Raw genomic sequence first — 24,945 nt, forward strand, 5'->3', positions numbered from 1 at the left:
ATACAATTTTATGTATTTATTTCCTGCCATAACAATTTCTTCACAGGTGAAGAAATACAAGTGTCAGTTCAAAGTGGCTATACAACTTTGTTTGATCTTTTCCGTAGTTTTTTGGCTATGTCTGATTCTTTGATGGGTATTCCCTTTCCCTAGGTCTGGACCTTAATTTTTACCTATACCTTTCATTGTGCACTTAATGCCAACTTTTAAAAACTGTGGTTCTAAGTTTTGTGTAACTATAAACACTGTCTCTGTACCATTTATATTGGATAATCAGATGACTCAGTGACATTATGACAAGGTCCTTACAACTCACATCTGTGAATATATGGTTCATGAATAAATGTACATTTTCAATGAAAGAGCTACGAGACAGAGAGTTAGAGAGAGAGAGTCCATACGCATGTGGCTGAAGGACGGTACTCTGATATCCCTTCAAGTCAGGGCTCCAGGAATGTTTTCCTTTCTTACTTATCACTGAGGCTCTGCTTCTTGATACACACGTGCAGCACACCATTTTGCTGATTCATTGGAGATGGCCTACCACAGAAAGGATTTTCTACCCTGGATGGCGTCATCTTGCCATCCTCTGGTGGTCTTCCCCCCACATCCACCACACCCCTGGAAAACAGAATCACATCTGTGAACAAAAGGCTTGCACATCCATCTCGAGTTCTGGTGAAAGACTAAGTGAAAGTGTCATTAAACAGGCAAGCCTAGGCATGAAGGCTCACCAGGCCATGACTAAAGGTGTAGCAAGGACAGGGCTGTGAGTTGAGACTTCAGTACTGGATGAAGGTTTGGCAGAGGCAGAAGAGCTAGAGACATAGTACATTTGACAGATGACCTGTGTAGCACACACAAGGCCATAGTTTTCTAACCGAGAAGTGTCAGAAAAATGCATCACTTCTTCCTACATTGTCCGATTTAATTTCTGTATGTTTCAATATATCCACAGTGAGGACAGCAGCTTAACCAAAGTTGTTGTTCATTCAGATGAAGACATCAAGGGGGGGTGAGTTGACTAATTTTAACTTTTATTTTATTTTTGATTGCTGGGGTAATGCATAGAGGGGTTACAATTACATCTGCCAGATAGTAGATGCATTACTTCTCACACAATGATACCCCTTCTCATGTTATTGTGCCCATGTGCCTTCCCCCTCCCAATCATCTTGTTTTTTCTACTTCCTTTTTCTATTTCAAACAAGGAAATAAACGTATATAATGTGTGCCAAGTTACAAAGCCAGATACAGTAACAATATGAGATTAAGCATAAGGGGAAAAAAAGAGAAGAGAAATAACATAGTACATTAAGAACAGCAATCACACAAGATAAAGCTCTTGTTTCCATATCCTAGAGTTCCTTTCATTTAGTGTGAGTTGAGTTTTTGGTCATCTAAATGATAAACCATTTTGGACAATGATGAATTTTCACAGTACACCGGACCACCTATCCCTATCGCATGGAATCATGATACGTTTTGAAATTAAGGAGAAATGATAGAGCAGATCATAAGACAGTGGCTCACGGAGTGCTGTGAAGTCAAGAACTAGCACCCAAAATCCTGAGATTATCACAGAGCCTATGAGCTACTCACCAGAAGCCCAGGGACCTGGCAATCCCTTTCTGAAACCTAAAGGTAGTCCCAGGTGTCTGAAGGGCACAAGAGGAAGAAGCACATTCACACTGAATGGGAGTCCTGCTTTTAGACTGCTCTCCCTTGTCCCTAACTGAGGGGTAGGAAATAGAGCTGGGAGTGGAAGGCAAGTGGCATGCGGAAATTAGATATAACTCTTGAGTCCCTTTGAATTGAGTTGGGTGCAAATAGATGAGGCTGTTATCCACCAGGTTAGGAAGATTTATTTGTTTATAGTGTTATTAAACCTTGGATAAAAATCATGTTTGCAGGTGTAAAAGTTTAATTTCTGCAAAAAGCCTCACTTCAGTTTCTTTGCATGTGTGGATACTGAAGATACCTAATAAGTAGAGAAATGTGGAGACAGATTTCTGATGTTCAGGGAGAGTTTTCCAGCACTAGAAAATGACATCAACTAAGTTTCTACCTCATCTCGATATTGTATGCCTGGGAATCTTTCTAATTTTATTTGGACAAAACAGAAATATATTAAGATATGTTTCATGTCCCCATTGTGATTGAGATCCTGCAAAAACACCAGCACAATCTAAAGGGCATTTCACAATCCTTGGACACACACTACCAAATCCCCACCATTGACTACTCTTCTGTCTTACACATCTGGAATATCAACTTGAGCTACCACATGAAAATTAGTGCGTTTTGCAATAGAATCATTTATTTTTCTATTTGCTTGAAGTAATTTTTACTTTCTTTCTTGGTTTATCAGACCTCTGATTGATCAAGTACTTATCAATTTACTTTCATGTCTTATCAAAATCCCTAAAGTCTTTGGGATATTAGTAGCTCTGTCTTTATAAAAATAAAAGATACATAGAGCCTATAATCCTAGCTACTGAGGAGGCTGAGAACTGTGGATCTGGTTCAGAGTCAGCCCTGGCACTAAAGACCTTGAGACCCCTACCTCCCATTAAGTACCAGAAAAAAACAGAAGCGGTGCTGGGGCTCAAGAAGTAGAGTGGTAGCTCTGAGCTGAAGAGCTTGGGGACAATGCCCAGGCTCAGAGTTCAAGCCCCTTGAATGAAAAAATATCAGATATACTTTTGATTTCATTTTTTCAGCTTCTTGAGATCTGGTTATTAGCATATGATCTTCTGATAGAATATATATTCTTCAGCTAGAGGACAGGTGATGAAGAGAATTTTTTCTAGTAAGTATGTCAGCTGCACTTCACAAGATGTTACAAATGCAGTCAACCAAAGGATAGAATCCTTTCTGGAACAAAGAGGTGGAGGTCTAAATAGTAATATCGGTAGGAAACTCTATGAGATTCTTATCCAGTTAACTTCCTGAAAGCCAGAAGTATGGCTCAAGTGGTAGAGTACCCGTCTTAATAGAGAAAGCTAAGGGAGAGCACCCAGGCCCTAAGAGGAAGCCCAATAGTACCTGCACATAAACACAGTAAGAAAGAGAAAGAAGGAAGTCCACCTCCCTAGCAGAGAAAGTCACAGGCTTGTTGTGAATGGATGGAAAGAGATATTCCAAGAATGGCACCCAAAAGGAAGCAAATATAAATGTACTCCTATCTGGCAAAGAAAACTTGAAAGTATTGCAACATGAAAGTCATTTCATTTGGCTAAAGGCACTGCAATTATTAACAACAAAATCCTACTAAGACTCAATGCACCCAATTTGGCGCAACAGACAGTGCTGAACATAAATGAGTAGATGGATCCCAACCATGTTGGATCCTTTCCAAAGAATCCACAAGAAACCAGATTCAACTGAAGGCCAAGAGCCAAAGGCAGCACATATCTGCAGAATATTCTACACAACAGTCCCAGAATATGTGTCATCCCAGCAACCCCCAAGCTTTCTCCAAAGGAAATAATATTTAGAGCCTAGAGGCAGCATTATTCTTTTTCCCTTTCTCTTTCTCTAATACTCCTCTACAGTAATTATTCAAAGAGATTTCTTGGCAGAAATCTTAACAATTGCATATAAGAAAAGTCAATGTACTCTTTCCTATCATACTATGGTGGGATTCAACTGGAAATAGCAAGATAAACTGCAGAAAATATTGAAATAGATAGAAATCGAACCAAACACTGTGAATGGTTAATGGGTTATTAAAGAAAGAAAGAAAGGAATTTGTAATCAAGTCTACAAAAACCATTAGAGAGTCTGACTATGACGTTTGGTTTCATTCTATAGGGACACCTCAACTTATACCACAACCAAACTTGACGAAACAAACAACAATGAAGGGTAAGGTCTAAATATACATATACTCTCATGTATGTGCATCTATGCATAATTAAATGTATATAAGTACAGTCACACATGAAAGGATAGTCATTGAAATGAAAGTGATTAGGATTACAGAACTTTATTTTAGGTATTGATGACACTGCAGGGCCTTTGTTATTTTTCTAAGATTCTTGGGCTGTAATATCTCTAGATCACTTTCTAAAATCTTAGGTGTTTTCAAGAATAAATATCAAGAATTCTTCTTGTTCCCTATTTAGTGTGGTTGGCCAAAAGAAATTTAGTGTTTTGTTGTAAGATTTAGCAGGTTAAACGTTCTGGTGACTCCGTTGTTTCTAGTTAGAGGATAAGACAAGTTAAAGGTGGTGGTCTGTCTGTCTGTCTGTCTGTCTGTCTGTCTGTCTGTCTGTCTGTGTGTCTGTCTGTGTGTGTGTCTGTTTGTCTCTCTCTCTCTCTCTTTCTCACACACTGTCTCTCTCTGTCTCTCTCTGTCTGTCTGTCTCTGTCTGTCTGTCTGTCTCTCTTTCTCTCTCTCTCTCTCTCTCTCTCTCTCTCTCTCTCTCTCTCTCTCTCTCTCTCTGTCTCTGTCTCTGTCTCTCTCAATGAATGAGTAAAGGCTGATCATTAGGGGCTTTTTAATTTGTTATGTATTTTCCTAAAATGCTTTACTGATGAGGTACGTTTTTGGCCCCAATCAAAAATATGCCTAATTATGTGCTGGATGTCTATCTCAAGAGATGATGATGATGATGAAAAGACCAGCAAATCTCTTCATGCCCATGTTCATCCTTGATGTGTCTCATTTCATTGCTGTGAGAAGGAGGCTGGCTAAAATAGAATGACTTACCTAGGTTTTCAGATGTTCATGGGAGACGTGACAGCTGAAGACAGCTCCCTCATAGCATTTGTGATTTATTTAGTGAATGAGAAGTCTTTTACCATCAAGTAAGGGTTGGAATTTTATGTGAAAGGCAAATATTACTAAATAGCCAAAGCATGTCTGTGTGTTAGTTTCCACATATATTCTGTAGTTTAAGTTGAATAACTCATGAAGTACCAATCCTATTATGAATCAGAGAGGCTGGACAGACAGAGGAAGCAAGGAGGGGAGAGAGGAAGCAGAAATGTAGATGAATGATCAGCTTAATTTCCTTCATAGCAAGGGAAATGGAACATCAGGAAACCCACGAAAACAGTGTAAACAGTGCTTTAGGGTCATAGGAAAAGAACTCCTTGTGAATCTTGCATAAGTTTTTATTTAGCACAGGTAATCATTTCATTGGAGAGAGAGGCCTCATTTCTAGGAAATACCCCTTTACATATATAGTATATGTAGAGTTCGTTTTCTGGGTATTATAGCAATTTGAGAAGAAAAGTCTCTTTAGGAACTTCCATAGTATTTGACTGTGCATAAATTAATGGTTCATGTTGATAATGAGGAGCAGAATACACATAGATTGACAGATGAGAGCCATTTGTTGTCAGATACTCAAATGTAGACAGACTTGTGTAGAAAGCTGTACAGAGACTAAGTACCATGTTTGTGGGAACCCCTTGGAAGGTCAGGGAGTGAAATTTTTCTGTGCCATTCCGTGTTTTCACAAATTGGGTAAAGAATTGAGGCTCCTGTAAGGAGAGGGAATTCTCAATGTCCTGGTGAACAATGAAGTGTTCTCTGTTTCTGGCCTGCCTCCCCTTGGTCCAATCTGAGAGTAAGTCAGTAAAAACATCTAGGATTACTGAAAGTAAGGAGGGAATAGAAGGAACAGAGGAAGCAGAATATTAGCTATGATCTCAGGTTGAGTTCCCTTGAAGTGTATTGTATTGAAATTCATACAAGATGTCAAGAGGTACTGTGGTAGGGGTACTGGGAAAAATTCTCTACCTTGCATGAAACCAGTCCATATTTAATTTCCTGAACAGATTCAACTGTATTTCTGTGGTAAAATGAAAATACTGCTTTTCATTTGGTTCTGGTCTGTTAGTTCACACCGGAGTACCAGAGCAAAGAGCTAGAGGGAACAGAGGAGTTGGAGATGGAGCTGTAGCTCAAGTGGCAGAACCTGTTCCTAGGATGAAGGCAGTTATGATTTTAGTACCCAGCCTTGTAGAAAAGGTTTGATTTCCTCTACAGTTTCCAACTCAATTTTCTGTGTCTTTTTTTTTTTTACTTCACTTTTTAGGGATGACACAACGTTAACCGCCATTGCGGTTTGTGAATCGAGCATTAACATTTGGTGAGTTATCTGTCATCTGAATGTAAATTCATTTTTAGTGTGAGTTTAGTACACAGTCTATATGACAGCTGATCGTTGTCTTCATTATTCCTCCTCCTGTATTGAAACTAAATAGAAAATGATAGCATCTGGCAGCAGATACTTGGTCATGGTCTACTGTGAATTCAAACATAGCAACCGTATCTTTATTTACCTATTCTCTACCTTATTTACTTATTGCCTACATGCAACTTTTACTGAGCCAATGGAGGTAAGAATCACAGTCAGGCACATTGAGGTGGTCTCGGTGTTTCTGAGGTGAAAGAGCTGGTGGGCCTCTTTCATTCTCCAGAAATCTGATACTTGGACAGGCCCACTGACAGTTATGATGAGAGTCCAGCTTCTAGGCTGTTGTTCCTTGTCCTTTGGTGAGAAGCAGTTAAGAATACAGCCACGTATGTGAAAAGAAGGAGGGAGAAGAGCAGACTTAGAAAGCTGAAAATCAGATTGTATAGTGATTGATTTCTTCTGAAGTGAGTTACATGTACAAATGAACTAATGCATACCAATAAACAGTGTTTAGGTTTACTAAGAGAGAAAAATTATTTGACCATGCATAAAAGCTTTCTTTTGTAGAGGTAAAAATATAAGTTCCTGCAAAATGAATTTCCTTTCTAGGGAAAAAAATGGAAATACCTTGTTCCTTTAGCTAAATATGTAAAAGTTTCAATTTCTACAAATTTGTCAGTGTTACATTAACTTACTACCTTGAGTAAAAAAGTAAAACTATGATTGCACATGGTATTTGACTGTATATAATTGAATTCTCTTTAGCTTGGATAAAAATGACCCAACAGAATTTGGGACAGAAGAATTCAAGCAAAGGTCAGATATCTATAAATAGAAAAACATACATAAATATATATGTTATGAAACAGACTGATCATTCCTGGGTAGTTTCCAAATATTGTCAGTGTACCTTCTGTCTGTCATATTACTCCTTTTCATTTTGATGAGTAAATGAAAAATGAGTTGCACAAAATGTTTTCCTATTTTAGGGAGCAGTGAAGGAAAACTCCTAAATCCCCCCCCCACATTGCCAGTGTATGAGATCCTACTACAACTGGTTGTGTTCCTTTGGTTTGGTGGCAATGACATACAATCCTTTGCATTTATTTCGTGCCATAACAGTTTCTTCACAGGTGAAGAAATACAAGTGTCAGATCAAAGTGACTACAAGTGTGTTCGGGTCTTTCCATATTTTGTTGGCTGTGTCCAGTTCTGTGATGGGTATACTCTTTCTCTATATCTATTCTTTTCATTGTGAACTTCATGCCAACTTTTTTCAAAAGTGTGGTTCTAAGGTTTGTGACACTGTGAATACTTTATGGACACCATTTATATTGTATAGACAGATGACTCCACGGCGTTATGACAAGCTCCTTATTGCTCACACCTGTGAATACAGGGTTTGTGAATAAATTTGTGTTTGCAAAGAAAGAGCTAGGAGACTAAGAGAGAGAGAGAGTGTGTCCACACGTGTGCGGTAGTGGGGCTCCAAATCAGGTTTCCAGGATTAATCTGTTTTCTTGCTTATCATTGGGCCTCTGCTTCTTGATCCACACATGAAGTGCACCCTTTTGTTGATTCAGTGGAGATGTACTTCTGCAGAAAGGAATACCCTGGAAGGCTTTCTATTGCTATCCTCTCTTATTTGCCCCGTCTGTAAACCAAAGGTCTGCACATCTATCTAAAATTCTGTTGAAAGCCTAATGGGAAGGGTCATTGATCAGGCAAGCCTAGGCATGAAGGATCAACATGCCATGATCATGGGAGTAGCAAGGACAGTGCTCTGAGTTCTGACCTCAGGAAAAGAAGGGTTGACAGAGACAGAAGACCTAGACACATAGTACATTTGACAGACCACCTGTGTAGAAAAACAAGACCACAGTTTTCTAACCCGGTAGTGTTAGAACATTGTATCATTTCCTCCCACATTTTCGCACTTAATTTTTTTTATGTTTTGATATGTCCACAACAAGGACAGCAACTTAACAACTGTTATTGTTCCTTCAAATGAAGACATAAGTAGTGTGCGAGCTGATTTTTTTTTTTTTGGTCGTGACAAGGTATAGAGGGTTTACACTTACATTCGTCAGGTAATAGGAAGATTACTTGTCACAAACTGATTCCTCTTTTTCATATTTTTTCCCATTTTTCCCCACCCCCTCCCAATCATCTTGTCTTCCCTCCTTTCCTTTCCTATTTCAAATAACCAAATAAGAATATATACAAGATACCAGATAATAAAGTCAGATACAGTCCCAATAGGAAATTAACCATAAAGAGGAAAAAGGAAAAGAGAAATAACATAGTACCTTAAAAACAACAATCACACAAAATAAAGCTCTTGGTTCCATTTTTTAAAGTTCCTTTCATTTAGTGTAAATTGATTTTTTTGTCATCAAGTGATAAATCAGAATTGGACAGTGGTGACTTTTCAGGATACAGAGGACTACCTATGAATATCATATGTAATCCAGATGTGTTTTGAAACTAAGCAGGATATGAAGAGCAGATCAAAAGAGAGTGGTTCATGGAGTGCTGTGATGTCAAGAACTAGCACCTAGAATCCCTAGGTGCCTGTCAGCTACTCCCAATGAGCCAAGGTCGCAGGGAATCCTTTTCTGAAACAAAAAGGTACTCTCATTTGTCTGTAGTTCCCAGGAGGTAAGACACTGATAAAACACCAGCACAATGCAAGGGGCATTTCACAATCCCTCTACCCACACTGGCAATGCCTTATCTCTGACTACTATTCCATCTTACACATCTGGAATATCAGCTTTACTACCATATCAAAGTTAGTGTGTTTTGCAATAGTATCAATATTTTCCCATTTCCTTTAAGTAAGTTAAACTTTCTTTCTTGGTTTATCAGTCCTCTGATTGATCAATTACTTATCAGTTAACTTTCATATCTAATATAATCTCTAATACCTTTAGTATTTTTGTAGCTCTATATCCTTAAATAAGATACACTGCTGCTGTCATTCTGGCCATTCAGCAGGCAGAGATCTGAGGATCACAGTTCAAAACCAGCCCTGGCCTGTGAGACTCTGTGAGTCTCTTACCTCCAATTAACCACTAGCAAAACCATAAGTGGTGCTGTGACTCTAGGGACAGGGTAGTAGTAGTCTTGAGCTGAAGAGCTCACGGAAAGAGCCGAGGCCTAGTGTTGAAGCCACATGAATTGAAAAAAGTAAGATACACTTTTGATTTCAGTTTTGTTTTTCGATTTCTTCAGACTAGGTTAGTAGCTCAGCATCTGATTTTCTGATAGAATATATATTCTTCAGCTAAAAGATGAAATGTTTTCAAGTGTCTTCTAAACAAATTTGGACTGTAGTAAACTTTGGTGTTTTTTGATTGATATTTTTTGTCTGACTGATCTTTCCTTACCAGCAATGGATAGAATGCATCTAATGTCATTCAAGTGTATGTCTCCTTGAAGATTTCATGCTGTTGGTTTTATAGAAGAGCAGTTTCCTGCACTATATACCTATATTGTTACAATGACTATTCATGGTTGTTGTTTTTTTGTCGGTCCTGGGGCTTGAACTCAAGGCGTGGGCAATGTGCTTGGACTTTCTCAAGGCTAGAGCTCTTCCACTTAAACCATAACACCATTTCTGGCTTTTTTCTATGTACATGGTACAGAGGACTTGAAACCGAGTCTTCCTGCATGCTTGGCCAGCACTCTACCAGTAGGCTAACCTCCCTTCCCCCTTTTTAATACACTTATTTGAAATAGAGAAGAGGAGGGGAAAACAAGATGGGGTTTCTATTTTTGTTAGTTTTATATATTTTAACCTGAGTTCTCCATAAAGAAAGTCTAGAGACAAGAACTTATGACTAATTTCCTTCTTTGGGAATAACACCTCAGAAAAGCAGAAATCAGGAAATATCTATGCTGCCATGGTTGTTTATTTGATATAGTTCACAAAATTTCCTGCCAGTCTTGATACTTTTCCACTGTTTACTGTGCTTTTCTTTTAACTGTGTAACAAGAATTTTCTGTCATTGCTTACATTTGATTGTTTTCCAGAAATAAATTCCTCCATTCCATACTCACTCATGAAATGCGTGTTTAGTGGGCAGTGTATCATTGAGTCAAGGTTAAATTCATTATATTTAAACCATTAAAACCATTGGCATCTTTCATTAAAGAGAATAGTCCGTATCACCCAAATTCTGCTTGATCATAAGGGACATATTGCTCACATTTCTTTTTCTTTACTGTATCCTTGTTTCTTTCCTCCTTTGTTGTTTGGAGAAAGTGTAGAGAAAGTTTTATTCTCTTCTTCTTTGTGTATCTGGCCTATCAATTTACTCTTTACTACTGTCAGTAGTTAACTTAATGAGCAACAGGAAGCATATGGTTAAAAGAATTAATAATCAGTAAAATCTGTGTAGGTGCAGAATTTACACTCTAACTTTCCAAGTGATACATGCCTTCATGTGCATATATGGTAATACTAAGAAACTGTTGTTAAGTGAGGGACAGTTCCACTATTAGTAATCATTAACAACATACTTTCATTCGAATCAAACTGATGACCTAGCTTCATTTATCTACTGATTTTAATTACTTATATGTATACTGAAGTATGAAGTATCAGCGTTATAGCAGTAGAGAAAATTGATCACTTCATGTATAAAGTAGGTAGCTATTTGACTGAAAATGTAGAGTATAGTTGTGCCTTATGACGAGACTTTCTTATCCTGGAAGAAGTGTCTGTAGAATGTTATGTGGGATCTAGCATTGAAATGTTGAGTTCAAATCTAGGAAGACTCTCTGAATATATATATATACATATACATATATATATATCCACACATATTTCTAAAGGCAGCATGAAGGAAAGAAATATATTTGTGCGTACACCAACAGATGTCAAAATGTGAAATAAGAAGTATGGGAAGCAACTAAGACACAGGCATGACAGCCCAGCTACTGAGAGACAAATGCACATCTTTCTTCCTTCTTTATAACAACTAGGGTAAGAGAGGAATAGGTCATGAGGAGAATTTCTTCTAGTCATTATGTCAGCTACACTTCCCAAGATGTTACAAATGCAGTCAACCAAAGGATAGAATCCTTTCTGGAACAAAGCAGTGGCATTCTAAATAGGAATATCAGCAGGAAACCCTATGAGATTCTTATCCAGTTTACTTCCCGAAAGCCAGAAGTATGGCTCAAGTGGTAGAGTATTCATCTTAATAGAGAAAGCTAAAGTAGAACACCCAGGCCCTAAGAGGAAACCCAATAGTACCTGCAGAGAAACATAATAAGAAAGAGAAAGAAGGAAGTCCACCTCCCTAGCAGAGACAGTCACATGCTTGATGTGAATGGATGGAAAGAGATATTCCAAGAATGGCACCCAAAAGGAAGCAAATGTAAATGTACTCCTATCTGGCAAAGAAAACTTGAAAGTATTACAACATGAAAGTCATTTCATTTTGCTAAAGACACTGTAATGATTAACAACAAAAAGGCAACTAATCCTCAATGCACCCAATTTGACACAACAGACATCGCTGAACATAAATGAGTTGATGGATCCCAACCATGTTAGATACTTTCCAAAGAATCTGCAAGAAACCAGATTTAACTGAAGACCCAGAGCCAAAGGTAGCACATATCTGCAGAATATTCCATCCAGCAGTCCCAGAATAAGTATCATCCAGGCAACCCCAAGCTTTCCCCAAAGGAAATAATATTTAGAGCATAGAGGCAGCATTATTCTCTTTTTTCCTTTTCCTTTCTCTAATACTCCTCCGTAGTAATTCTTCAAAGAGGTTTCTTGGCAGAGTCTAAAGGAAGTCTTAACAGGACATATAAGAAAAGATAATATTACCATGTGCTATCATACTATGGTGGAATTCAAGTAGAAATAGACATGGAAGTAAACAATAGAAAAAATTAAAATACATAGAAATGGAACAAAAATCTGAATGTTTAATGGGTTATGGAAGAAAGAAAGGAGGGACATGTAATCAAATGTAGAAAATCATTGGAGCCCCTGACTATATATTTTGGTTTCATTCTTTAGCGATATTTTATCTGATACCTCAACTGAACTTGACAAAGGAACCAACAATGAAGGGTAAGGTCCAAATAAACATACAATGTCACCCACGTGTATTTATGCATATTTACATGTATGTAAGTACAGTCATCCATGAAAGGACAGTCACAGAAAAGAAAGTAATTGAGATTAGGGACCTGTAAGTATAGATGACAATTGAAGGTCTTTGATATTTTTCTAATTTACTTTGGCCATAATATCAGTAGTTTCTTTCTAAAATGTTAGCTATTTCTAAGAAGAAATATCAAGAATGTTTCTTGTTCCTAATCTATTTTAATGGCCAAAAACAATTTAATGTTTTGCTGTAAGATTTAGCAGGTTAAGAAACTTCTTTCTATTGAATTTGTTTTCTCTAGCTAGAGGATGGTTATCTCCCTCTCCCTCTCTCTCTTCCTCCCTCTCTCCCTCCCTCCGTTCCTCCAGAATGAATGAGTAAAGGCTGGTCATTACTGGGTTTTAATTTGATATGTATTATCCAAAAATGCCTTACTTCTAAGTTCACGTTCAGGCCTAAACAAAAATTTACACAGTTATGTGCTGGATGTCTATTTCAAGAGATGGTGATGAAAAGACCAGAGAATCTTTTCATGCCGTATTCATCCCTGATGTGTCTCCTTCAATTGCTGTGGGAAGGAGACTGGTTAAAATATAATGACTAGGATATCAGATGTGTTCATGGGAGACGTGACAGCTGAAGACACCTCCCTCATACCATTTGTGATTTATTTAGGGGATGAGAAGGCTTTTACCATCAAGTGAGGGTTAGAATTTTATGTGAATGTGAAATACTACTAAATAGTAAAAGCATGTCTGTGCTATCATTCCAACATATATTCTGGATATTAATGCGAATAACTCATGAAATACAAATCCTTTTTATCACTCAGAGAGGCTGGATGGATAGAGAACAATAGTGCCAGCATGGAGGGAAGAGAGAAAGCAGAAATGTAGGTGGTAGATCAGCTTGATTAATTCCATAGCAAGGGAAGTGGAAGATAAGGAAACCCATAAAAACAGTGCTACCAGTGGTTTAGGAAAAGAATTTGTCAGTCTTGCATAAGTGGTTGTTTAGCACAGGTGAACATTTCATTGAAGTGAGAGGCCATATTTTTAGGAAAGCACATGAAATACCCCCTTGCATATACAGTATATGTAGAGTTAGTTTTCAGCAGTTATAGCTATTTGGGGAGAAAAAGTAGGTTTTGGAATTCTCACAGTATTTGACTGTGTGCAATTTAATTATTGATGTTGATAATAACTAGCAGGATGCACATGGATGCACACAAGACTGCCCTAAGTGGTCAGATACCCAAATGTTGACAGACTTGTGTAGAAAGCTGTACAGAGACTAAGCACCATGTTTGTGGGAACCATTTGGAAGGTCAGGGAAGGGCAATTTTTTGTGCCATTCTTTCTTTTTGCAAATGGGGTGCAGGATTGAGACTCCAGAGGAGAGGGAGTTCTCTCTGTCCTGGTTAGCAGTGGAGAGTTCTCTGCTTCTGGCCTGCCACCCATTGGTACTCTCTGCAAGTAAGTCAGTAAAGACATCCATGATTGTTGAAAATAAGAAGGGAATAGAAGGAACAGAGGAAGCAGAATATTGGCTGTGACCTCCGGGTTGAGCTCCCTTGAATTGCATTGCATTGAAAGTCATACAAGATGGCATTAGGTACTATGGTAGGGGGAACAATTCTTCTATCTTGTGTGAAAACTTTACTTTTCTAAGTTCCATGTTTAAGTTCCTGAAGAGATTCAAATCCATTTTATTGTAAAATGGAAATACTGCTTTTCATTTAAGTACAGGTCTCCTACTTCACACCATAGTACCAGAGCAAATAGCTAGAGGGAACAGAAGAGCTGGAGATGGCGATGTAGCTCAAGTGGCAGAGCATGTTCCTCAAATGAACACAGTTATGGTTTTAGTACACAGCCTTGTAGAAACAGTTTGATTTCTTCTAAATGTTCCAACTGATTTTCTGTGGCTGATTTTCTATTATTTTATTTTTTAGAGATGACACAGCATTAACTGCCATTGCAGTTTGTGACCCAAGCATTAACATTTGGTGAGTTGAATTTTCTGTCATCTGAGTGTAAATTCACTTCTAGGGTGAGGTTAGTACCCAATCTATATGACAGCTGATCAGTGTCCTCATGTATCCTTCTCTTGTATTGAAACTAAATTGAAAATGATAGCGTCAGGCAGCAGATACTTGGTCATGGTATACTGTGAAGTAAAACATAGTAACCGTATCCTTATTTACCTATTCTCTACCTTATTTACCTATTTCCTACATGCAACTTGTACTGAGACAATGGAGGAGAGAGTCCCAGTCAGGAACAATGAGGTGGTCTCAGTGTTTCTGAGGTGAAAATGTTGGTGGGCCTCTTTCCTTCCCTAGAAATCTGGTACTTAGTAGACAGGCTCATTTTCAGGTATGATGAGAGTCCAGCTTTTAGGCTGTAGTTTCTTGTCTTTTGGTGAGAAGCAGTTAAGAAATCAGCCAAGTTAGTGACAGGAAGGAGAGAGAAGAGCAGACTTAGAAAGCTGAAAATCAGATTGTATAATGGATTGAGTTCTTCTGAAGTGAGTTGCATGTACAATTAAACTACATGATACCAATAATCAGTGTGTTAGGTTTAGTAAGAGAGAAAAATTCTTTGACCGTGCATAAAAGCTTTCTTTTGAAGTGATAAATATGTAAAAGTTTCCATTTCTACAAATTTGTTAGTGTTAGGTTAACTTACTACCTTAAGTAAAAAAGTAAAACTATGATTGCACTTGGTATTTGGCTGTATATAATTTAATGCTCTTTAGCGTGGATAAAAATGATGCAGCAGAATTTGGGACAGAAGAATTCAAGCAAAGGTCAGATATAGACATATAGATCAACGTGTATAAGTATATGTTAGGAAACATATTGATCATTTCTGTGAAATTTCCAAGTATTGTCAGTGTATCTTCTGTCTGTCATATTATTCCTTTTTCATTTTGATGAATAAATGAGAAATGAGTTGCACAAAAGTGTTTTGCTATTGTAGGGAGCAGTGTATTAGGTTTACTAAGAGAGAAAAATTCTTTGACCATATACAAAAGATTTCTTTTGAAATGATAAAATGCAACTCCCCTACGCCAAATTAAATTCCTTTGTTCATTTAGCTAAATATGTAAAAGTTTTGATTTCTACAAATTTGTTAGTCTTAGATTAACTTACTACACTGAGTGAAAACGTAAAACTATGATTGCACATGGTATTTGATTATCTATAATTTAATTCTCTTTAGCTTGGATAAAAATGACCCACCAGATCTTGGGACGGAAGAATTCAAGCAAAGGTCAGATATCTACAAGTAGATAAACATACATAAATATAAATGTTATGAAACAGATTGATCATTTCTGGGTAGTTTCCAAATATTGTCAGTGTACCTTCTGTCTGTCAGATTGCCCCTTTTCCATTTTGATGAGTAAATGAGAAATGAGTTGCACAATAGTGTTTTGCTATTGTAGGGAGCAGTGAAGGGAAACTCCCACATTGCCAGTGTATGAGATCCTACTACAACTGGTTGTGTTCCTTTGGTCTGATGGCAAAGACACAGAATCCTATGCATTTATTTCCTGCCATAACAATTTCTTCACAGGTGAAGAAATACAAGTGTCAGATCGAAGTGGCTACATGTTTGTTCGGTCCTTTCCATATTCTGTTGGCTATGTCCAGTTCTTTGATGGTTATAGACTTTCTGTAGGCCTAGACCTTAAATTATACATATTATTTTCATTGTGCACTAATGCCAGCTTTTCAAAACTGTGGTTGTAAGGTTTGTGACAGTGTGAGTACTTTATGGGCACCATTTCGATTGGATAGACAGATGGCTCCACAGCATTATGTCAAGCTCCTTACTGCTCACATCTGTGAATACAGGGTTCGTGAATAAATTTATGTTTACAATGAAAGAGGTAGGAGACAGAGAGAGAGAGATCGATCATGTCCACACGTGTGTGGCAGAGTGGCAATACTCTGATACTATGGCTTCAAGTCAGGGCTCCAGGAATATTTTATTTTCTTGTTTATCACTGTATCTCTTCTTCCTCATTCACACATGCAATGCATTTTGCTCATTCAGTGGAGATGGACTTCTGCCAGAAGGAATACTCTGGAAGGCTTCATATTGCTATCCTCTGCTGTTCACCCCCACTGTAGACAGAATCACACCTGTGAACCCAAGTCTACACATCCATCTACCATTCTGGTGAAATCCTAAGGGGAAGTGTCATTGAACAGGCAAGCCTAGGTAGGAGGGATCACCATGCCATCACCATAGGAGTTGCAAGGACAGGGCTCTGAGTTCAGAGTTCGGTACTGGAGAGAAGTTTTGGCAGAGACAGAGGACATAGAGGCATAGTACATTTGACAGAGCATCTGTGTAGCATGCACAAGCTATAGTTTTCTAACCTAATATTGTTATAAATACAACATTCCTTCCCACATTGTCCTACTTAGTTTTTATATGTTTCAATTTGTCCACAGCAAAGACAGCAACTTAACCACGGTTGTTGTTCATTCAAACGAAGACATCAGTACTGCGTGAGTTAAATTTTTTTTATTTTGGGGATCATGTATAGAGTGCTTATACTTATTTTCCCCAGACAGTAGGTGAATTTCTTTTCACACATTGATACGCCTGTTTATGTTTTCATCCCATTTCCCATTCCCTACACCTTTCCAATCAACTTGCTTTATCCCCTCCCTCTCCTATTTCAAATAAACATATGTAATATTCCGGGTAACTTTTCAGATACAATAACAATATGAGATTAACAATTAAGGGGAAAAAGGAAAAGAGAAATAACATAGTACATTAAGAACAACTATCACACAAGGTAAAGCTGTTGTTTCTGTATTCTAGAATTTTTTTCATTTACTGTAAGTTGATTCATTTTTCATCTAATTGATAAATCATTTTGGAAAATGATGGCTTTTCAGAGCACACAGGACTACCTGTTCATATCACACGTAATCATGACATGTTTTCAAACTAAGTAGAAAATGATAGAGCAGATCAAAAGACAGTGGTTCTTGATGTGCTGTGAAGACAAATACTAGCACCCAAAACCCTTAGATTAGCATTTCTCATTATAGGCCCAAATTGTCACCATACCATGAGCAAAGGAATAGCAAGGACAGGGCTCTGGGGTGAGATCTCAGTAGTGGCAGGAGTAGCAGGGACAAAAATGGTAGAGATGAAGCTCTGTTGGCAGCATTTTTGTGTTGCATTCACAAGACCTTAGTTTCCTAACTTAGTGTTCTGGAAAAAAATGCATGATTAATTCCCACATTTTCCCAGTTAATTATTGTGTGTTTTTAATATGTCCACAGTGAGGATAGTGGCTTAAGAGCTGTTATAGTTCGTTCCAATGAAGACATCAGTAGTTGGTGAGTTGATTTTTTTTGTCATGTAAGTGATAACTCGTTTTGCACAATGATATCTTCAGGGTACACAAGCACTGCTTATCAATATTGAATGTAATCATGATGTGTTTTGAAACTCAATAGAAATGATAGAACCTGTCCAAAGACACTCGCTCATGGTGTGCTATGAAGGCAACTACTAGCACCCAAAATTCTTAGATTATCACGGTGCCTGTCAGCTACTCCGAATGTGGCAAGGGACCTGGGAATCCTTTGCTGAAACCAAAAAGTAGGCCTAGCACCAGTAGCTAAGAGGTGATCCTTCTTTCTTTTGAATGCTTAAACCCTGAAAGGTCCACATTCATACTGAAGGGGAGCCTTACTTTTAGACTGCTTTTTCTTATTCCTATCTGAAGAGCAGGAGCAGCAGCAGGGAATATTAGATGATAATTAGATGATATGTAAGTCTTGAGTTCTTCTGAAGTGAGTTGAACGTGAACAAGAAGTCATTATCTACTAGAGTAGGTAGACTTGTTGGGTTATGGTATACTTTTCTTTCTCCCTCTCTCTCATATTTTTGTTTATTTTTTATTTTTTTGGTAATTCATTAGCTTGAACTGGGTGCTGTCCCTAAGTTCTTCAGCTCAAGGCTATTAGTGCTCTACCGCTTGTGCCACAGCACCACCTTGGGTTTTCTGGTGGTAAATTGGACATAAGAGTCATGGATTTTCATGGCTGGGTTGGCTTTGAACCATGGTGCTCAGATCTCAGCCCCTGAGAGATTTGTGGATCACTTTCTTTTCTAATACCATTGAAGCGTTGGAGAAAGACTCAGTCATGACAATATGCTTCAAGTACATTGTTAACATTAGTAACATATTCCTCTAGAAAACATGACGTTTGCAACTTGTGAGTCTGTAATTGATTGGACCAAAGGAGCAGATCCTATGTGCAGAAAAGTAAAAGAAACAAAAATAGAGGCTACTGAGTCTGCACAGAACTGCATGTATAAGATCAAGATCATGCATGCATCCCTGATAGTTCAGAGCCCTGTCATTGTGAAATTAGTGTCTACAATGGCACTGTGTTTTGCTCTGCCACCATGCAAGACTTGTTCTTATCCAAGTCTGTTACACACTGAAAAGGCTCGACCTCGTGCCACACATAGTATTAGAGCAAGGCAGATATTTATAATGATGGCAATAAAAAGTTGGCACAAGGAGTGGAGAACCTGGAACTTAACTAGGAAGAAAGAGGAAATTTGGACTGAGAAAACAGAGGGCCATTAGGGAGAAAACACAAAAAGCTAAGAGCACTGCTTTCACTTAGTTGTAAGTCACGAACATAAAGATTTTGTTCTATCTAATCGTCTCAGATTAAATTTTTTCCTTCCCCTAATACTCACACTTATTTGCATGGAAAAGTGGTTGATAAGTTTCAAAGTGATGGATTGACATGGGAATAAATGTTCAATAGAGGGACTACACAAAAATTCCTTGCTCCAAGTCACTCTGATGATTTCCCCAGCATGTGAATGGAGGACACTGAAGTTTTCAGATCAGAAATGAGTCTGTAGCTACTTTTTCTCATCTAACTGTAGTTACTTGGAAAAACTGGAGGTTTTGATTAGATGTGAGGAAGGTCATGGATAGTGGATGAGCCCGCCTTCCCCTTAGTGATTTGACGGCAAATTTCTTTGGTGGCTTGGTGAGTAATGTGGTTGTTTTCTCTTTTGGAGATGACCTTGCACCTGTCCTCCTTAATGACACACTGAACTAGAAACACACTCACTCCCAGAATGCCAGTCACGCTAACTGTCATTTTTGTGTCATCAAGTGTATTTCTTCATGGTCTGAAACTGTAAGGTTGCATTTATTTCAAATCAACGTGAGAAGAGAACCAGTTATAGGGAAGAACAGTGCATGAATGTAGGACCTGCATCAGAATTTGACCCAGAATTTGAACTCTTCCGTATTCATGTGATATGTGACCATAGGTGTTTTTGTTACTTTAGCACAACTGCACATGATCCTTGTCCAGCACCTGATGATGGCAATGTGACAGAAAGGTAAGCTATAAACCAAGACAAGTGTAGAGGTGGAAGTTTATGTTCATATTATATATATATATATATGTACAGACACATGTACTCATAAGTATGCACATACACATGGCTGGAGCTGAGCACTTGGACACAAAGAAACACCAACACCATGAAAGGACTGGTGGCAGGCGTGATGCAGGGCATGGCAGAAAGTAAAGATCCTGTGTTGGAGCACCAGTGCTGCTAGGAAAATGAAAGAAGCATACATCAGGAAGGGTCAGCCTGTCACACATGCCTCTCACATGGCTGTGTGGTGAGTGGAAGTTGGATGTGATCTCATTTAGAAGCCTGCTTGGGAAGGCACTTATCTCAAGCCGTATCATTTTTATTCTAATTAAATGGTGACCGAATTCACTTATCTTCTGATTTTAGCTACTAATATGTATGGTGTCATATGAAGTAGCAATATGACATGAGCAGTGAAAATCGATTGGTTCATATGTAATCAGTTTTTTGACTAAAAATTTATGCTAAAGAAAGAATCCTTTGTGGAGCAAAGTCGAGGATCACACATAAGCTCTTCTTTAACCAGTCCTAGGTCATCTTGTGAGCCTGTCTGCCTAATTCCACATTATGGTGAGATTTTTATGAATATGACGATACTTTTTCTTCCTATGGCATTTTGTCATCAGAGTCATGTAGTTTGGTTTCTCTTCAGATTGTATAAATCTTTCACTTTTTAATAAAGATACTTTTATAATACTATTTTCTGAGGTCCTCATTGCTAGCCTATAAAGTCCTATTGTAGTAAAAATAAGAAGTTCAACTATACATCTTTCGGCATTTTGCTGCTGTTGTTAATCCATGGTCTCAAGGTACTCTGAGCTCTCCTGGAATGATCTTTCTTCTCCTGCGTTCAGTGTGCATTGATTACAGGCATGCAGAACTATAACCAGGTTGAAATCTTCTGTCTTCACAGGCCTGATATGATCAATTAGAATCATTTTCTAGAACAGATGACATGGTAGATTGCTACATGTAAAGTTTAGAAGATCAGCTTGCTAGTTAAACATTAATTATAGCTAACTTGACCCAAACTGACATGGTTTCTTTTGCATTCCTTTTTATTCTTTAGCAAAACTGAAGTAGAAACCAAAAGAGTACCTACAAGTGGATTACCATTTAAAATGTAAGATAGAAAGTTCAGTGTGTGTGTGTGTGTGTGTGTGTGTGTGTGTGTGTGTGTCTGTGTATAAAGAAGCAAACATGGAGGTCACTGCATTGGCATCCAAGTGTCCATAGATTTCTTTCAACACTGTTCTTAAAGTCTTCTCACAATTAAGATTTTTTAAAAGAATTATTCTTTATTTTTCAAAGAATTTTATTTTGAAAAGGTATACAGACTTGTTTATTTGCCTCATATTCAGAACAAAAAGAGCAAGGGCCCCACCCACTGATGCTGGCTGAGATGGAAGTGTAGCATTCCTGCCATTCTTACTGGCCCACAGCAATGGGAGAAAAGCCTGCTGTCAGGAGCAATAGCTCCTTAGTGTTCTGAGGCATGTAGTGGCATAGGCTTTCTCATGTTTTCTGAGGTTCCATGTCTTCACACTTGGTTATTTTTAAATTAGCTGCACTGCTCCAGAAGCAATCAGAGGAACAATACTGGATCAAGTGTTGGGAGTCCTCATCCAATCCATCTGTTCATCTGATTCGGGTTCTACCAAACTATGTTATTGCTGTTCTTTTACTCTCAGAAACACATATGAGTCTGGATCTAGTTTGGTAACTGCCCTCTAGAGGTCCACCTTCTGTAAGTTGGGCATGTGCTTTAAGGTGACATTTTTAAGATAAGTGTCCTTGTGAGCCATGTGCTCTTTGGTGAAGGGAAATTCCTCTGGAGAAAGGTTGCAAGGTTAGTTAATTTTCTAGCTATGTCCTTTGCCATACAGAAGATCTGCAGTTTAACGCAGTCCTACTTATCTAGACATAGAGCTCCCCTATGATCCAGCAATTCCACTACTTGGCATCTACCCAACCGTCCAGAAACAAGGACATACTAAAGCCACTAGCACAACGATGTTCATTGCAGCACTAGTTACCATAGCAAAGAATGGAACCAACCCAGATGCCCCTCAGTTGATGAGTGGATCAACAAGATGTGGTATTTATACACAATGGAATTCTATGCTGCTGTCAGGAAGAACAATATCGCCCCATTTGGAAGAAAATGGAAACACTTAGACAAAATCATATTAAGTGAAGTAAGTCAGACTCAAAGGAACATAGGCTCTATGGTGTCCCTCATTTGTCATAATCAGTAGAAACCTTGAGCTCCCCTAGCAGAGATACACAATAGAACAAAACCTAGATACATAAGTCCATGTCATATGACACTAAATGAAAGGACCTCCAGGATATAGAAACAAAAGCCATATAATGAGTGATTGTTGTCCTTAATGTACTGTTATCTCTCATCTCTTTTGCTGTCCCTTGGTTATCTCATATTGTTACAGTATTTCACCTTGTTATCTGATATATTGTATATACGTATATTTGGTTATTTGAAAACAGATAGGGAAGGGGGGAAAACAAGATAATGTTCCGGGGGGAGGGGAGGGAAATGGGGACCAAGACATGAGAAAGGGTATCAATGTATGTGAAGTGATGCACCTTCAATCTGGTGAATATAATGTAACCCTTCTATTAATTACAAAAAATATATGGGAAAAAAGAAATGATTGTATTACTGCATGCTATCATCCCATGATGGAATTCCAGTAGAAATAGACAGCTAGATAAACTACAGAATATATTGAAACACATCGAAGTAGAACAAAACATTTTTGAACGGTTGGTTGATGGTTATTGGAGAAATATGGGGGGATATGTAATCAAGTCTAGAAGATACCTGACAATGTGCTTTGTTTTCATCCTGTAGCGATATCTTGTCTGATACCACAACAAAACGTGATGAACTTAACAACAATGAAGGGTATGTTCTGAACATATATGCACCACTCACCTAGGTATACTTATAGATATTAACATGAATGTAGGTACAGACACACATGAAAGTACAGTCAAAGAAAGGAAAGTGATTTAGATTAGAGAACTTTCTTGGAAGTATTGATGACAATACAGGATTTTTGATATTTTTCTAAGATGCATTGGATGTAATATCTGCAGCTACCTTTCTAAAACCTTAGCTGTCTTAAGAATAAATATCAAGAATTCTTCTTATTCCTAATCTATTGTGGTGGCCAAAGCCAATTCAGTGTTTTGATGGAAGCCCCAGCAGGGTAAGAAACTACTCTGCAGGTGCTCCATTATCTCCAGCTAGAGGATACAACACCAGCATTGATCCTCCTCCTCCTACACCACCACCTCCTCCTCCTCCTCCTCCTCCTCCTCCTCTTCCTCCTTCTTCTTCCTCTTTCTCTCTCTCTCTTTCCCTCCCTCCCTCCCTCCCTCCCTCCCTCCCCCCTCTCTCTCTCCCCCCTCCCTCCCTCCCTCCCTCCCTCCTTCCCTCCCCCCTCTCTCTCTCCCCCCTCCCTCCCTCCTTCCCTCCCCCCTCTCTCTCTCCCCCCTCCCTCCTTTCCTCCCACCCCCCCTCTCTCCCTCCCTTCCTCCCTCCCTCCCTCCCTCCCTCCCTCCCTCCCCCCCCCTCTCTCTCTCAGAGTGAGAAAAGACTAGTCCTTAGGGAAGTTTTAATTTGAAATACGTTTTCCTATAATGGCCCACCTCCAAGGTGTATTTCAAGCCTTAAACAAAATTCTGCCCAACTACGTGTCAGATGTCTATATCAAGAGATGATGATGAAGACACGAGAATCTTTTTGGGCCTGTGTTTATCCTGATGTATCTCATTTCATTGCTCTGGGAATTGGGTTGGCCAATATATAATGACTTGACTAGGTTTCCAGTTGTTCATGGAGAACTGACAGCTGAGGACAGGCCCCTCATATTGTATGTGCTTTATTTAGTGGATGAAAAGTCTTTTACCATCAAGTCAGGGTTAGAATTTTATGTGAAAGGTAAATATGACACTAAAGATTCAAAACTTGGTGTATGGTATATGTATGTTTGTTTCCTCATATATTCTGGATGTGAAGGTGAAAAACTCATGAAACATAAATGTAAATATTTTAGTTGTTTATTAAAAGCATTTCATTATAAAACGGGTGTAGAATATCCCTTTAAATTGATATTATACAGGACTTTGGTTTTGGTTAATCTTGTACAATGCATGTACTTTTGTTTGGATTTGCACCAAAGTTTCGGTTCCTAAGACCAACAGATTACTATTTCCCTAAAAAGGTAACAAAGCCATATCAAGAGAGACAAAATGTGACTGATTTTATTTTTATTCACATTTTACAGCAACCACATGAAGAAAATTGCAAATAAAATTCTACTGTCGCTATCATTCAGGTGGGTAAGACTGTAGAAATACAAGCAATGAAGTATGTATATAAAATATAACATCAATATTTGAAGTGAAAAGAATCTAAGAAAGTCCAAACTGAGCAACAAGAGTTTCTACTGTTAAGATGTTGAAAAATAACCCATGTGTGCCTTCATACTATAATTCAATTGATCTTGGAAAATTGTCTTAAGCTGGTCTTATAACTCAGAAAAAAATGGCATTTAAGCAAGTCTATGTAATGACATATGGCTATGTGTTTTTCTACTCATGAAAGTAAGTAAATATAAGTTGGGTGCTGGTGGCTCACATCTCTAATCCTTGCTGAAAGCTGAGGATTACCACTGGAATCCAGCTTGGACAAGAATGTTCTTGAGATTCTTATCTCAAATAAATGACCCAGAAAAAGCCAGAAGTGGCATTTTGGCTCAAGTGAGTTTGCTAGTCTTGAGCAAAAGCAGCTCAGGGACAGCACCTAGAGTACAAGGCTCAGGAATGGAAAAGGAAGAAGGAAAGACAGAAATACTGGAAGAATGAGAGGAGGGGTGTGAGGGAGAGGGAGAGGGAGATTGCGAGGGGGAGGGTGTGGGAGAGGGAGAGGGAGTGCAAGGAAGGAAGGAGGGAAGCAAGGAAGGAAGGAAAGTAGGAAAGAAGAAAACAGGGAAAAGTATGGAGGGAGTGAGGAAAGAAGGAAAGTAAAAATAAAGGAAAGAATAACAACGAAGTGTTAAACTTTTGGAAGTATAGGTTGTATTCTAATAACTCCCTTATTTATGTGATTCCTCCATTCTGGAAACACGTTCCTTAGGCTTCCACTCTACATATGAGAAT

The 24,945-nt window shown here is 38.4% G+C and overlaps 2 long non-coding RNA genes across 3 annotated transcripts; both read left to right on the plus strand.

The window, feature by feature from the left end:
* The first annotated feature begins 6,052 nt into the window (after nucleotides 1-6,052).
* LOC150057172 (uncharacterized) lies at nucleotides 6,053-15,678 on the plus strand. 2 transcript variants are annotated; one of them, XR_016537050.1, is made up of 4 exons: nucleotides 6,053-6,107; nucleotides 12,202-12,255; nucleotides 14,247-14,300; nucleotides 15,520-15,678. It is a non-coding gene; the product is annotated as an uncharacterized LOC150057172 (long non-coding RNA). The 2 variants fall into 2 exon arrangements; XR_016537051.1 differs by lacking the exon at nucleotides 6,053-6,107 and adding an exon at nucleotides 6,917-6,971.
* A 3,980-nt stretch (nucleotides 15,679-19,658) lies between these two features.
* LOC150057173 (uncharacterized) lies at nucleotides 19,659-24,106 on the plus strand. The gene is made up of 4 exons (XR_016537140.1): nucleotides 19,659-19,713; nucleotides 20,825-20,878; nucleotides 22,631-22,684; nucleotides 24,072-24,106. It is a non-coding gene; the product is annotated as an uncharacterized LOC150057173 (long non-coding RNA).
* The last annotated feature ends 839 nt before the right edge of the window (nucleotides 24,107-24,945 follow it).

This window comes from Megascapheus bottae, chromosome 11 (assembly GCF_031878675.1).
Source record: "Megascapheus bottae isolate mThoBot1 chromosome 11, mThoBot2.hap1, whole genome shotgun sequence".
In the NCBI taxonomy this organism is placed as follows: Eukaryota; Metazoa; Chordata; class Mammalia; order Rodentia; family Geomyidae; genus Megascapheus; species Megascapheus bottae.